Below are 11,753 nucleotides of genomic sequence, written 5' to 3'. Positions count from 1 at the left end.
ATCAAAAGACAAATGTAATAAATGTAATACAGTCATACGTAACTCCTAACAGGCGATGCTAATTTTAGAAACACGTATCGTGCAGTATGAAGCAGTGCAGTATAGAAAAATAGTGCACGATTCTGACAATATAAAGTTAACGGAGACGAAAATGAGCATGTAATAAGTGTACGATACTGAAGGCATTCTAGAGAAAAGAACAGTAAATGGGAAAACGTCGTATGAAGTCTACGAACTGTGGAAAAGGTTATCCACCAAGTTTTGATTCTTGGAATGCAGCATCACATGTAATTGACTAAATACAGAAGTAAGAGTCACAAACATGACCTTAAACACCGAATCCCCTTCTCCGAATCTATCAATTCAAGAACTACAGAAACGTGGGTGTGGTGTGGAAAAACATGTTCCTAAGACAACTTATATTTTTCATTCAGATCTTCGTGGTGTACTTTGTAACTGGAGAAGCGGTTGGAGTTTTCAACATGGGTATAAACAAATATCAACTGTTTTGCTTATCAGTTGTGTTTGCTACATCTTTCCCAGTGCCACGCTCAAATATACCAAAAGCAACAACATCTGTAGAGCATAAATGCCAGTCACAACTCCTTCGGTCTTAGCAACCCGTTCGAATCCTTGGAAAGTCATATTTCGATATCGAGTGGACTCATTATAAACCAGAACTATCGAATGTTCAATAATCAACTTTATTCGAAATTACCTTTCCTGCGTGTTTGCCAACAACATATTTTGTTTAACAGCAAAATTACCCCATGTAACACAATTGGATGAATTAGCTCACATTAGCTATAAGAACACGTAGACAGAAATGATCATGTCTTTTACGAAACAACACCACCACCCTTTAAATTTCGAACCCCGTTTGAATATTTATGACATAAAATTCCTGCAGGATGTTGCTTTAATCCTCGACATCTCGTTGATACCATTCCAACTTTTTTCAACTATTCGTTTCCCAAAGCACTAAACCAAACCAACAAGCGTGTCCTCATAGAGTACCTTCCGCCTTTTCTCATCGGCTCAGATCAGACTTTGTTGACATCAAAATGCTCTCCATCACCTATTTCTCCAGTGTTTCCTGTTTTGGTTGGGAAAACACCCATCCAACATATGACATCATAATCAGCAACAGCGGCAGGGACAGATTTGTCAAGTATTTAGTATGCCGTATCGAATTGAATGAAGGGTTAACATTGATGATGTGAGGACGTGGTGGGATATATGGCCGATCCGTTGTTTGGAGTCATTGCTTTTAAAATGGATCCAGCCTCAATTTCTTACCAAAAATGAAGAAACACTTTTTCACGTACACCGAGAATGTGTGCACCCTCATTATTTACCTGTCAGTTGCTTGTACTTGACAGTGTAAATATTAATATAAAAGAAGATCGCTTACAAAATATTCTATTCTCCAAAGGAAAAGTCACCCTGAAAATACATTTTTGAATATGGTTCTCGATTGAATTGTAAAGCGTGCATACTGTGAACGGATATGTAGCTCGACGACAATGACATGATTTTGTAGATGCGTTGTAACAGTACAGTGGGACCAGGATTTAAATATATGGTCACTCAGGGATTGTATGCTTTATGAGATGATGTCTTGACTCAAGGTAAAAAGATTCTCCAAAATGTACTCACTGAGAAATACAGTAAGAAAGACGCGGACGTTAAGTGTTGATCCAGGCTTGACATGAACTCCTTGTCTCCAAAACACACCAATAAATTCATTTTACACTACTTTCAAGTGTACTGATTTGTACTCTACGACACATCAAAGACAAGACAGAAAGAGGCGTCGAAAACCATTCAGACTGCACAGTCCAGGACAAGAATCAGAAGAGAAGACCAGCTAGAGATTTGGACATTTCTGATTATTAAGAAAACGACGTGCAGAGATTCTCGAGAATATTCCAAGACAGAACTTGATCTGTTTACTATACCTCCGACGACGACAATGACGTTGATGATGATGATAATGTTGCAAGTATCCCATTGCGTACAGTTTCGTCTGGTGTTGTCTTTGACACCCTAGCTCCTGTGTATGAATACATAGATCTGAATAACAGTTCGTTTTACCCGAAAGTCTGAGAACTCAAAGTGGTAAACACTAATACAGACGACTTTGCTAGACTGAATCACGTAAAACAATTTCGTGCATTCTTTATTAAGACAAATGGCTTTGTGCTTTAACAAAAAGAATGTTAGCAGCAGCATAGACAAGCTTTGATTGTGAACGATGATAAGTACCACAATGTAGGCTTTAACGACTGACCCAAAAAAAATCAAAGTAGGGCGAAGTTTAGAAATAATGGATCTTTTGCACATGGGCATGCGGTTGCAAGACAATTATTTGTTGAATGACGTGGACTTACAACTGAGACTGCATTAAAGTAGCAGTGTGCTTCTTTTGATGGTTAGTGTTAAGTAGTAACGACATCAGTCAAACTCTAACCAGAAATAGAGCCAAATATTTTCTTCGATGAGTCGAAGTCATAACCTTCACAATTGCCTCTGGACTACGATCCAAGACGGAAAATCGTGTATTCCATGGTCGACTGCCTCAGTGTGCCTAAACGTGCGTGGCATGTCAGCAATCTTGATCGCAACCCAACTATTGATCGAAATCCTTTTCATTACTTCATCGAGTCCAAGATATAAGTCATTTAAGGGGGTCAGACGTTGTGTACCAGACCTTTTGAACCTTTGTCCAGAACAATTGCTTGAGATCTTATTTTACTCTATTTAAAATTGCATGAAAATTAAAAACCTATGGTACTCATGGCATTTCGTACGGTGATTATATAGTTTTTGGTGTTTTTACGTCACCCCAGATCAAAGACGCAATGAGAGACATTTCCTCTGTATGGAATCAGGTCAACTCTGTGTGGAACTTCAGTTTCATTCGCCCTCTAGAACAGTTACCATGATCTCATATGGAGAGTTTAGTAACACCCTTGAAATTAACCGACTGACAGAAATGATCCTTGACTGTTAAAAAGACACGGAACACGACGTTTTGGACATCGATAAGGATTACTTTTTTCCATCTAGAACACGAACTACAATAGTCACAAGCCCTTCCTCCAAATGAATAAGAAAGAAAGATATAGTAATGATGTCACTATTGGAGAAGAGAAGCAACAATTAGCTCACCACTTAGCTACAAAGATCATATTTCTGAGCAGAGAATATTGGTATAGTTGTCAAATCAATCATCCTAGTAAAAAATATTCTTGATGAAGAATCAAGAATAACAGTTACAGGAGTATCTGGAAGAAGCATGGCTAGTCCTCCCAGAATAGATCATCTCTAAAGAGTGGTATAAACACTTGAGAGACTCTTTTACTTCCAGAGAGACGAACGGCATCGAAGCTCTTTTGCAACAGAATATTGAGAATTAGCGTCCTTCGACTCACATGATATATATCATTTTGGAAAAAGTCATGTGTAAAATCATTACCTATCATTATTGTCAAAATTAATAACTTGGAACTTCATCATCCAACCAACATTTCGTACACAGCTCATTGGAATCCATTGGTATTTGCTAAAGATTAACATCTTCGTTGAAAACATATGGACGTTCGATCTTATGTCATCGACATACACATTCATCTGCCAGTAACCCTCTGGGTAGTCATCTATTTTCTAACGAGCAAAGAATGTAATACAATGTATGCATATGAATTACCTCCACTTGAAGACGACATCACTGTTCTTATCACAAGAAACGCTCTATCAATTCAATTCAATAATGCGAGATTACATGAATCGGATTCTATGGTGTGTGATCTTCATTCTGACTCCCCAATATCATCAACCTTGTTAATAAGTTCATGCTTAACATTTGTGTATTTTCACATGTACATGAAGAGGAGTATTGTCCTGGTCTTATCTCTTAATTTCTTTGTTCATCTTTATTTGTTGTAAAACTATAATCAGCTTGAATAATGATGTTTATTGGGCTTTTGAAACTTTCTTTTGACTTTTCTGTCATTTCTCTCTATGTCGATCTATCTTGATTCTCTAAGGAAATGTTTTCCTTCACGTCCGTGTACTGATATCGTTATCGACCGCGCTTAAAACATACAGAAAGTGCATACATGCTATCTATCATCAACCTGTCAAGAAGAAGATATGATTTACAATCAACGGAAGACTTATTGAAGCCACCATCAACCTAGACGGAGTAAGCTGTTTCCTGGACGGGGTTCAAGAAATGGAGCTTTTTTCCCCAGTACAAGATGACAAAAAGATCACCATAGATGTGATGAAGGAAGAAAAAAAAGGGAGAAAAGAGAGTGTGAGGATGACAAAAAAGCAGGAGAATGTTTATCAACTGTTCCCTAAATGGCAACAGCAACAACAGCTGAAGTAGGAGTCTCTCCTTCTAAAAGTGTAGTATTAGGAAAGTGAGGCTAACTAGCATAACGTGTCACAGTAAGTCCCTGTCAATCCTTGGCGCGGAAACAACTGGAAAGAGGGATCTACTTCCCGTGGAGTCTGATTCAGTAGGTGCGGCCATTAAGGGAGATTGTGGATGAAATTTATAAAAAAAATGCACATCGATATCTATCCGGTGGCCTAGTGGTCAGAGCGTCCGCCTCGGATGCTGGAGGTCGTGGGTTCCATCCCCGGTCGAGTCATACCAAAGACTTACAACAATTTGTAATAACAGCTTCCTCGCTTGGCGCTCAGCATTAAGAGGTTAGTGTTAGGACTGGTCGGCCTGGTGTCTGGATAATGTGACTGGGTGGGAGATCAGGCTACCTGTCTGCGGCATGATGCCCCAGTGCTAGACATCACTATAAACTGTCACATTGCAGACATCGTAGCGATATGACTGAAAAAATTGTTAAAGCTACGTTAAAAATTCCAAATCACACACATACACGCACACACACACACCACAACTAAACGTTAATTCACTCACTATTCTTTTGTCGTATGTAATATTAGGTATGTATGTGTGAATCCTCTTTTGTTCCCGCTCCCACTCAACTAGGACGAATGGTTGTTGGTCAGCAGGCGTGAGTACTTTAAAGTGTATCGGTTAGTAAACGTAGGTGTTGGTCAGTAATTTAGGGTGATTATCAGTAGGCGTGGATGTTGGTCAGCCGAACGATGTGTTAATAAAAAAAAATGTATAATAACCCTTTTAACATTGCGCTTCTTCTTTCCGTAAAAAGGTCAAAAATGTTAATCAGAATGTACAATGTTAAATTCTCCTTGTCTGTTTTGGGGTCCATTTCAAAGTGAACTGCATTGTCCGTTTAGAGCCCCATTTGTACGTTTATCGTCCCTACCCCTGCCTCATTACTGCTCTCAAAGTTTGATAGGAGATATGGTATCAAAAGCTTTAGACTCGACAAATCGAAAGGAAAATCGACCACCCATCTTTGACAAATACTTTGTAAGACTGGTTGCAGGCTACACATATTGTTTACTGTGGAATATCGTTTTGCGAAAACCTGTTTGTGATTCGTGAATGATATTATTATTAATATGCTTAGTCTGGTATTCAATACTTTTGTAATGCTTTACACAATATTTATATTAACCTCTGTAATTGTTCGAAACGTGAACCAATATTTTGTGTGTGTTGGACAGGTTATGCATTTCCCACATTCTTCAGGAAATATACAAGAGTGAAACATTTTTATTAAACAGAATTGGCGAAAAGTGCGCAACATCTACGCAAATTTCTTTAAAACTTTCAATTAGCAAGCCGTCAGGTCCGCTTGGTTTCCATTAAAGGAATACTTTGAACATCTCAATCGCCAAGCTGTCATGTCCGCTAGATTTCTATTAAAAGATTAAATTTGATAGCATGTACAAACTTCTTTTTACAGTAATTGGTTAATTAAATTACAGTGTTTCCCTTTACGCACATTTGTGCGTCAGGGACGCACGCTGGAGAAAATTGACGCACACATTTTGTTGCCGTGCGTTTTTTTGACGCAAGGGATTCGCATAATGAGATCAGGATTTATTTAATATCCAATGCGTTGTAGGAAAGGTTGCGTCGTGTATACTTCAAGCATAGGCATTGACTGGTTCCCCGCTTTGTTTACTCCCTGTGTTGGGATTCATCTATTCCTATAGCGGAGTGGAACGAAGGGAACATATGAAATAAGGAACCAGACTAGTATATGCAATGTTATGATGGAGTAGCTTCCAATAACCTCACGAGCTCTCACGCGATTTCCATTGAGCTCAGCAAGATGTCATCTTGATGTTTAACCTCAATGCTTGTTGCACTAGAAAGTGATCTCCAGATTAAAACGTCGTGCACATAAATCATTAGCGAAGAAAGTGAAGGAAGCAGAACACAAAAGTAACGGTGGATCTAACTTTAACGAAAAATGGAGAAAATAATTCCCTTGACTGGAATACGGCACATCCATTAAGATTACCGGTGTGACTTCTGATAGCGTGATTGCAAAGACGGCAAAAGCGAATAATCCTTTCGTGACAGAGTTTAAGAATTTTAACAAATCTGCCCTCGGTCGCCACAAGATATCTGGAGAACACATTATAACCCAAGACATTCTTTCACAACAAAGAAATCAGTAAACTTGCTGAGACAAATGCATTTATTTGGATTACACAGTCGGGGGGGGGGGGGCATTGCAGATTTTGTTGGTTTTTAACTTTGTTGCAATAAAACAAAGTCCGTAAAGTTCAAGTGTAACTTATTAGAAATAAGATGAATCATTAGCCTCCTTGATTTTTGGATACATTTGTTCAAGGACGAAGTACAATGAAACCGATGATAGTACACATTTTATGACAGGCAGTAAAGTGACTGCCATTCAGTTAAAAATATTTATTAGGCTTTTTGTATTGGCTTGTATGTAATATGTTGGTCTATAATATTGTTTTAAAAATATTATAAGGAGACTGTTAAAAGTACGATTTTAAAAGAAAAATGAGCAAATAAAATTATTCTTTGATTGGACAATGCATTTATTTGTTAATTATGCATGTTGGTTTATTTGTATATTTAGAGAGAGAGAGAGAGAGAGAGAGAGAGTATGTTGTGCAAGTTGCAATATCCTATTTCAAGCTGAAAAAGCACGAGTCGGATGAAAATTTGTCAGTATATTTTTGACCCCCACATTTTTTATTTGACCCCCAGTTCTGACACCAAGGGGTTTTTTTTACCCTCAGTTTTACACCCCTAGGGGATACACTGTTAACTAAATATATAGCATTTATTTGTATTGATTTCAATTTTGATTTCTGCATCATCGCTTGAAGGAATTGCAACATCTCCAGCAGGTAAATTTCTAACATAATCGAATCACTGAGAACGAATAATATGAGAAGTGTTTCTATTGATGTCATAAATTAATTTTAAATTCCTCAAAATATAATATTTAATAGGCACTGTATAACCATTGCTGTTCTGAGGTGCCGTTAAACTATAGTACATACATGTTTTCGTTACTTCACACATTTGTCGGTACGAACAAAAAACATGTCTGTTTGCGGAGGGAATCCTTTAATGAAGCAAAGGATTATTTTTTCAAGCTTGCATTTTCGGATACGAATGGTCGGTACATGGGATCTCCCTTTTGTTTGCCCGGGTTGTAATTTGCGTTTTCATCAAGTCCCTATAGTATAAAAAAAAACTTAGTCACCATTATGGCGTATTCTATCTAGGTTGTTATACTTAGGTAACATCATGTGGATTTAAATGAAGAATACCTCGTTTTTATTAGAGCAACTTGCTATCTGTGAAATTCTATGTGACTCACTGTTATGCGTTGGGGTGGGGTGCTCCCAATATTTATTTGAATTACTGTGGAATTCCCACCCTGGCTCGTTTTTGTAGGAAGTGAAATTAGTGATAGAGAGAGGTAAAGCTCCGAGCCCCCAGTCAGCAATACCGACAATTAAATTATTAAGAACACAAAGGTGAAATCCAAAAGAATAACAATTTAATACAAATTAAACGATATTAATTTCTCAACCAATCTACTTCCTCTCGACCATGTGACAACCTATTTCATCACGTGATTTTAGTGTGAGATGGCTTTCCCCTGTACTTGGTTGCTACTCGTCTGAGTTTACTACGCAATTGCTTTCCTCCTTCCGGCGTTCTCCGATTCTTCCTGTCCTCCTCCCCTTTTGTCTTCCTTTCTCCTCCTCCTCCTTTTCTTTCTCTCTTTCCTTCACGAGGCTTGTTCCCCGCCTAATTCTATTCTCTATTTCTCCTTCCGGCGTTCTCCCCCTATTTCTATCCTGTCTCTCTGAGACTCAGGACTTTACTAATCTGTCCACAAAAGCTTCCTACGAAAAACACAAGGACGTTAGCATTTGTGTTAGCCATCTCGCTCACACTAAATCAACAATCAATCAATCATCAGATCAAGGTTATCTGCATCTTTGGTCACGCATTCGTGCACATCGAAAAACACACACGTTCTTATAAAAACAACGTTGCAATAAGAGCGGTATCCTACTTATCATACAGAAATCACTAAATTGCGTCACATCAACATATATATATTTTCTTAATCTCATTATTCTCAACCATATCACAATAATCCGACGCATTTCTGTACATTACACTCCCACAAGTGTACAAAAATATTCAAATATTCATATTATTTAAATTTACACACTGCAGCCATTTTACAAGATACCATTTAATTCACAATGGCAAAATCTAGAATATCACATGAATAAATACACTAGTTTACTACGAAGTAACTAAATAGCAAAATACAATACTAATTCTGACGAGCGAGCAATCTACATAATCATAGCTCATTTCTCAAGTACGCATGTAATTAAACAATACAAGCGTAATTCTACGTGCTAACGATTCTAGTAAGTAAATATACATACTGCACTTAATTACAATTACAATGCCGTAACATTCTGCAACAATCGAGCAAATAACTCACTGACCTTTACGAAGCTTTCTGTCCTTAGAATGTACTAAGAGTTTTCCCGCCAAATCACGAGTGGCTCCCTCGGAGTAAGTATAGTCTGCTTTACCAGTACGACGGCTTACGAATCACTAACTCGTTATCAGTTCAAGTGACTGTTAAGTTCTGGTTCGAATTGATGTCCCCACCCTTCCTCAGTTATGATTGGATCTCAATTCTAGCCCCAGTCTGTCCACTTAACAGAAGAGCCTCAGGCCATCTGTCAAGCGGAGAGATTTACAATAGCATCGAGGGTCCTTTGTTCTTAGAACAAAGCTTTTAACATCCATATGCTAGTGTTAACACCTAACGAAGGGTTCTTGTACAAAAAAATACGCCGTAACAGTGCAGGGTCGAACTACTCATTGCGCTAACCCATTCCTTTGTTCCTGACTTACGTAATCGCGGGCAGGCAAACGTGACAATCCCCCCACGCTAGAGAATAAAATCGGGATTTTATTCAACAAATTACTTGAAATGCAAATGCGCGTTACTGCGCGTAATAAAATAACAAAATTATAGCGACACTACACGCTGACTACGGACACGAATATACACACAACATACGGTTATCTACAAAGCGATCTATGACATTTCAGCGCTCCTACTCATGAAATCGGCGCCTACGTTCTCGGTTCCTTTCACGTATCTAATCTGCATCTGGTACTGCTGTAAGAACAGCGACCACCGCATCAAGCGTCCATTCGACAATTTCGCCTGCGCGAGATAGGCGAGTGGTTGGTGGTCGGTCTCCAATATCAACTTGCGTCCGTACAAGTACCGCTTGAGCCGTGATATTCCGAACACGATTCCGAGGCATTCTCTCTCCGATACGGAGTAGTTCTTCTCGGCAGCAGACAGTTTCAGACTGCCGTACGTGACATATACCGATTTCCGTGCGACGACGCGGGTTTTATCGGCTCTATTAAGTCCATAGCGACGCATCGAAACGGTTCATCGCTAATGGATGTACTCCCCAAGGGGACGGGTCGATGATCCGTTTTCTGTGCCATTCTTTTACACTTGTCACAGTAGAGACAGAACCGTTTAACGTCTCCCTGGACCCCTGGCCAGTAGAATTCTTTGATAAGACGGTCACGCGTCTTAGCAATTCCCATGTGTCCAACCAGGAGACTTTAGTGCGCGAGTTTTAACACTTCGCCTCACTTCTCTTTCGGCACGACGACTTGCTTAAAGTGTTCGCGGTCTTTCCTGGCGTGGCGATACAAGATTCCATTCTTGTACTCAAACTTCACCGCGCCATTCGGAGTTTCTTTCTCCGTTTCTTCTGCAGCGTATTTGTGCAACTGCGCCAGAGTTGCGTCTTCCTGTTGCAGCTTTATCAACTCGGCCGGAAGAACGTTACTCACCGGTGTCGATGTAACTTTCATCGGCTTCGCTTTCGTCTGTGTACTCTTGGACCTGGTTTCCACAGCACTCACCGGCATCGGTGTGCAGGTTTCGGGGTTCGGTTGTGGCAACACATAACGACATCCCAGTATGACGTCATGTGATAGACCATCCAAGCACGCAGCTTCAATTTTCCCCTTCACGTACGATGAATCGAGGTCAATGACAGCCACTGGCAATGAGTCACGCGCGCTGTTCGCGTACTGAACTTCGATTACCACCCCCTGTGTAATCCTCGGGCTTCACGTATTTCTTGTCGACAAGGGCTGGAACGCTACACCCAGTGTCATACAAGATGGTGGCACCTTCTCCGTTGACAGTAGCAGACGCGAGGTTTGCTGGGTTACAGCTTGCCTCCGGCTCGCGCTCCTTCCTAGCGACGGCATTCACCTGGGTCTGCCTGCCCTTGGGACAGTCCCTGGCAATATGCCCCGGGCGCTTGCAGTTGTAACGCGTCGGATGCCCTCGCCGACCTGCAAGTCCCGCTTTCGTGGGTGAGGCCTGTCCGGGTCTATGGTTGGCATCCTTACCGGTAGATCCCCCTCCGACCCTCCCGTCGCCCTGACGGTTACGGACAGCCTGCTCTACCTCAACCACACGGCGTGACTCAGTGGGTCGGGTTCTGTCCGCACCCCCGGAACCTCCACTCTTCGAGTGTGCCTGCTCGTATCGCTCCGCCATGCTAGCGATCTCTTCGAGCGTCCGGTGCTCTCTCTCTGCTAGGAAGACTGTCAACTCAGGACATGTACCTTGAGTATAACCTCGCGTAGCCCGTCATACGATCGTTCGACTTCGGCCATCTTCATCCACTTCTCAAATAACCCTCGAACACGTGTGTGGAATTGAGAGTGGGTCTCCGTCGCCTTTTTCGTCGAGTCCCGAAAACGTTTACGGTAAGTTTCGGCGGTCAGCCGATAATGGCAAATAAGGGCCTTCTTGAGCGCATTATAGTCGTCGGCATCGTCTGCAGCTAAGCCGTGGTAGACTTCACGAGCTGCACCTTGCAAAAAAGCTGAGACATTAATCGCCCAATGTTGCTCAGGAATTTTATGAGCGTGAGCGAGTTTCTCAAACTGCACGAGAAAATCGTCAATAGATTCCTCCTTATGTTGAACCGCGGCATACTTATCTGGACCATTCGGTGGTCGATGAAAGGTCGTCCGGTCCCTCCAGAACTCGTACTGGCGTCGTCTCTATCGGTGTCCCTAGCCGCTAACCTGACCTTCTCCATTTCGAGAGTGTGAGCGAGCTCTCGTTCTTTTGTGGCCGCTGATATCCTGGCCAGCTCCAGCTCTTTCTGTGTTTCTCTTTTGGCTGTTATCTTGGCCAGCTCTTGCTCTCTGTCCGCTGCTATCCTGGCCAGCTCCTGCTCTCTGTCCG

This window comes from Sinohyriopsis cumingii, chromosome 1, assembly GCF_028554795.1.
Source record: "Sinohyriopsis cumingii isolate HCF-2022 chromosome 1, ASM2855479v2, whole genome shotgun sequence".
NCBI classification, from domain to species: Eukaryota; Metazoa; Mollusca; class Bivalvia; order Unionida; family Unionidae; genus Sinohyriopsis; species Sinohyriopsis cumingii.
The sequence above is the reverse complement of the archived record's forward strand: the minus strand, read 5'-3'. Positions refer to the sequence as shown.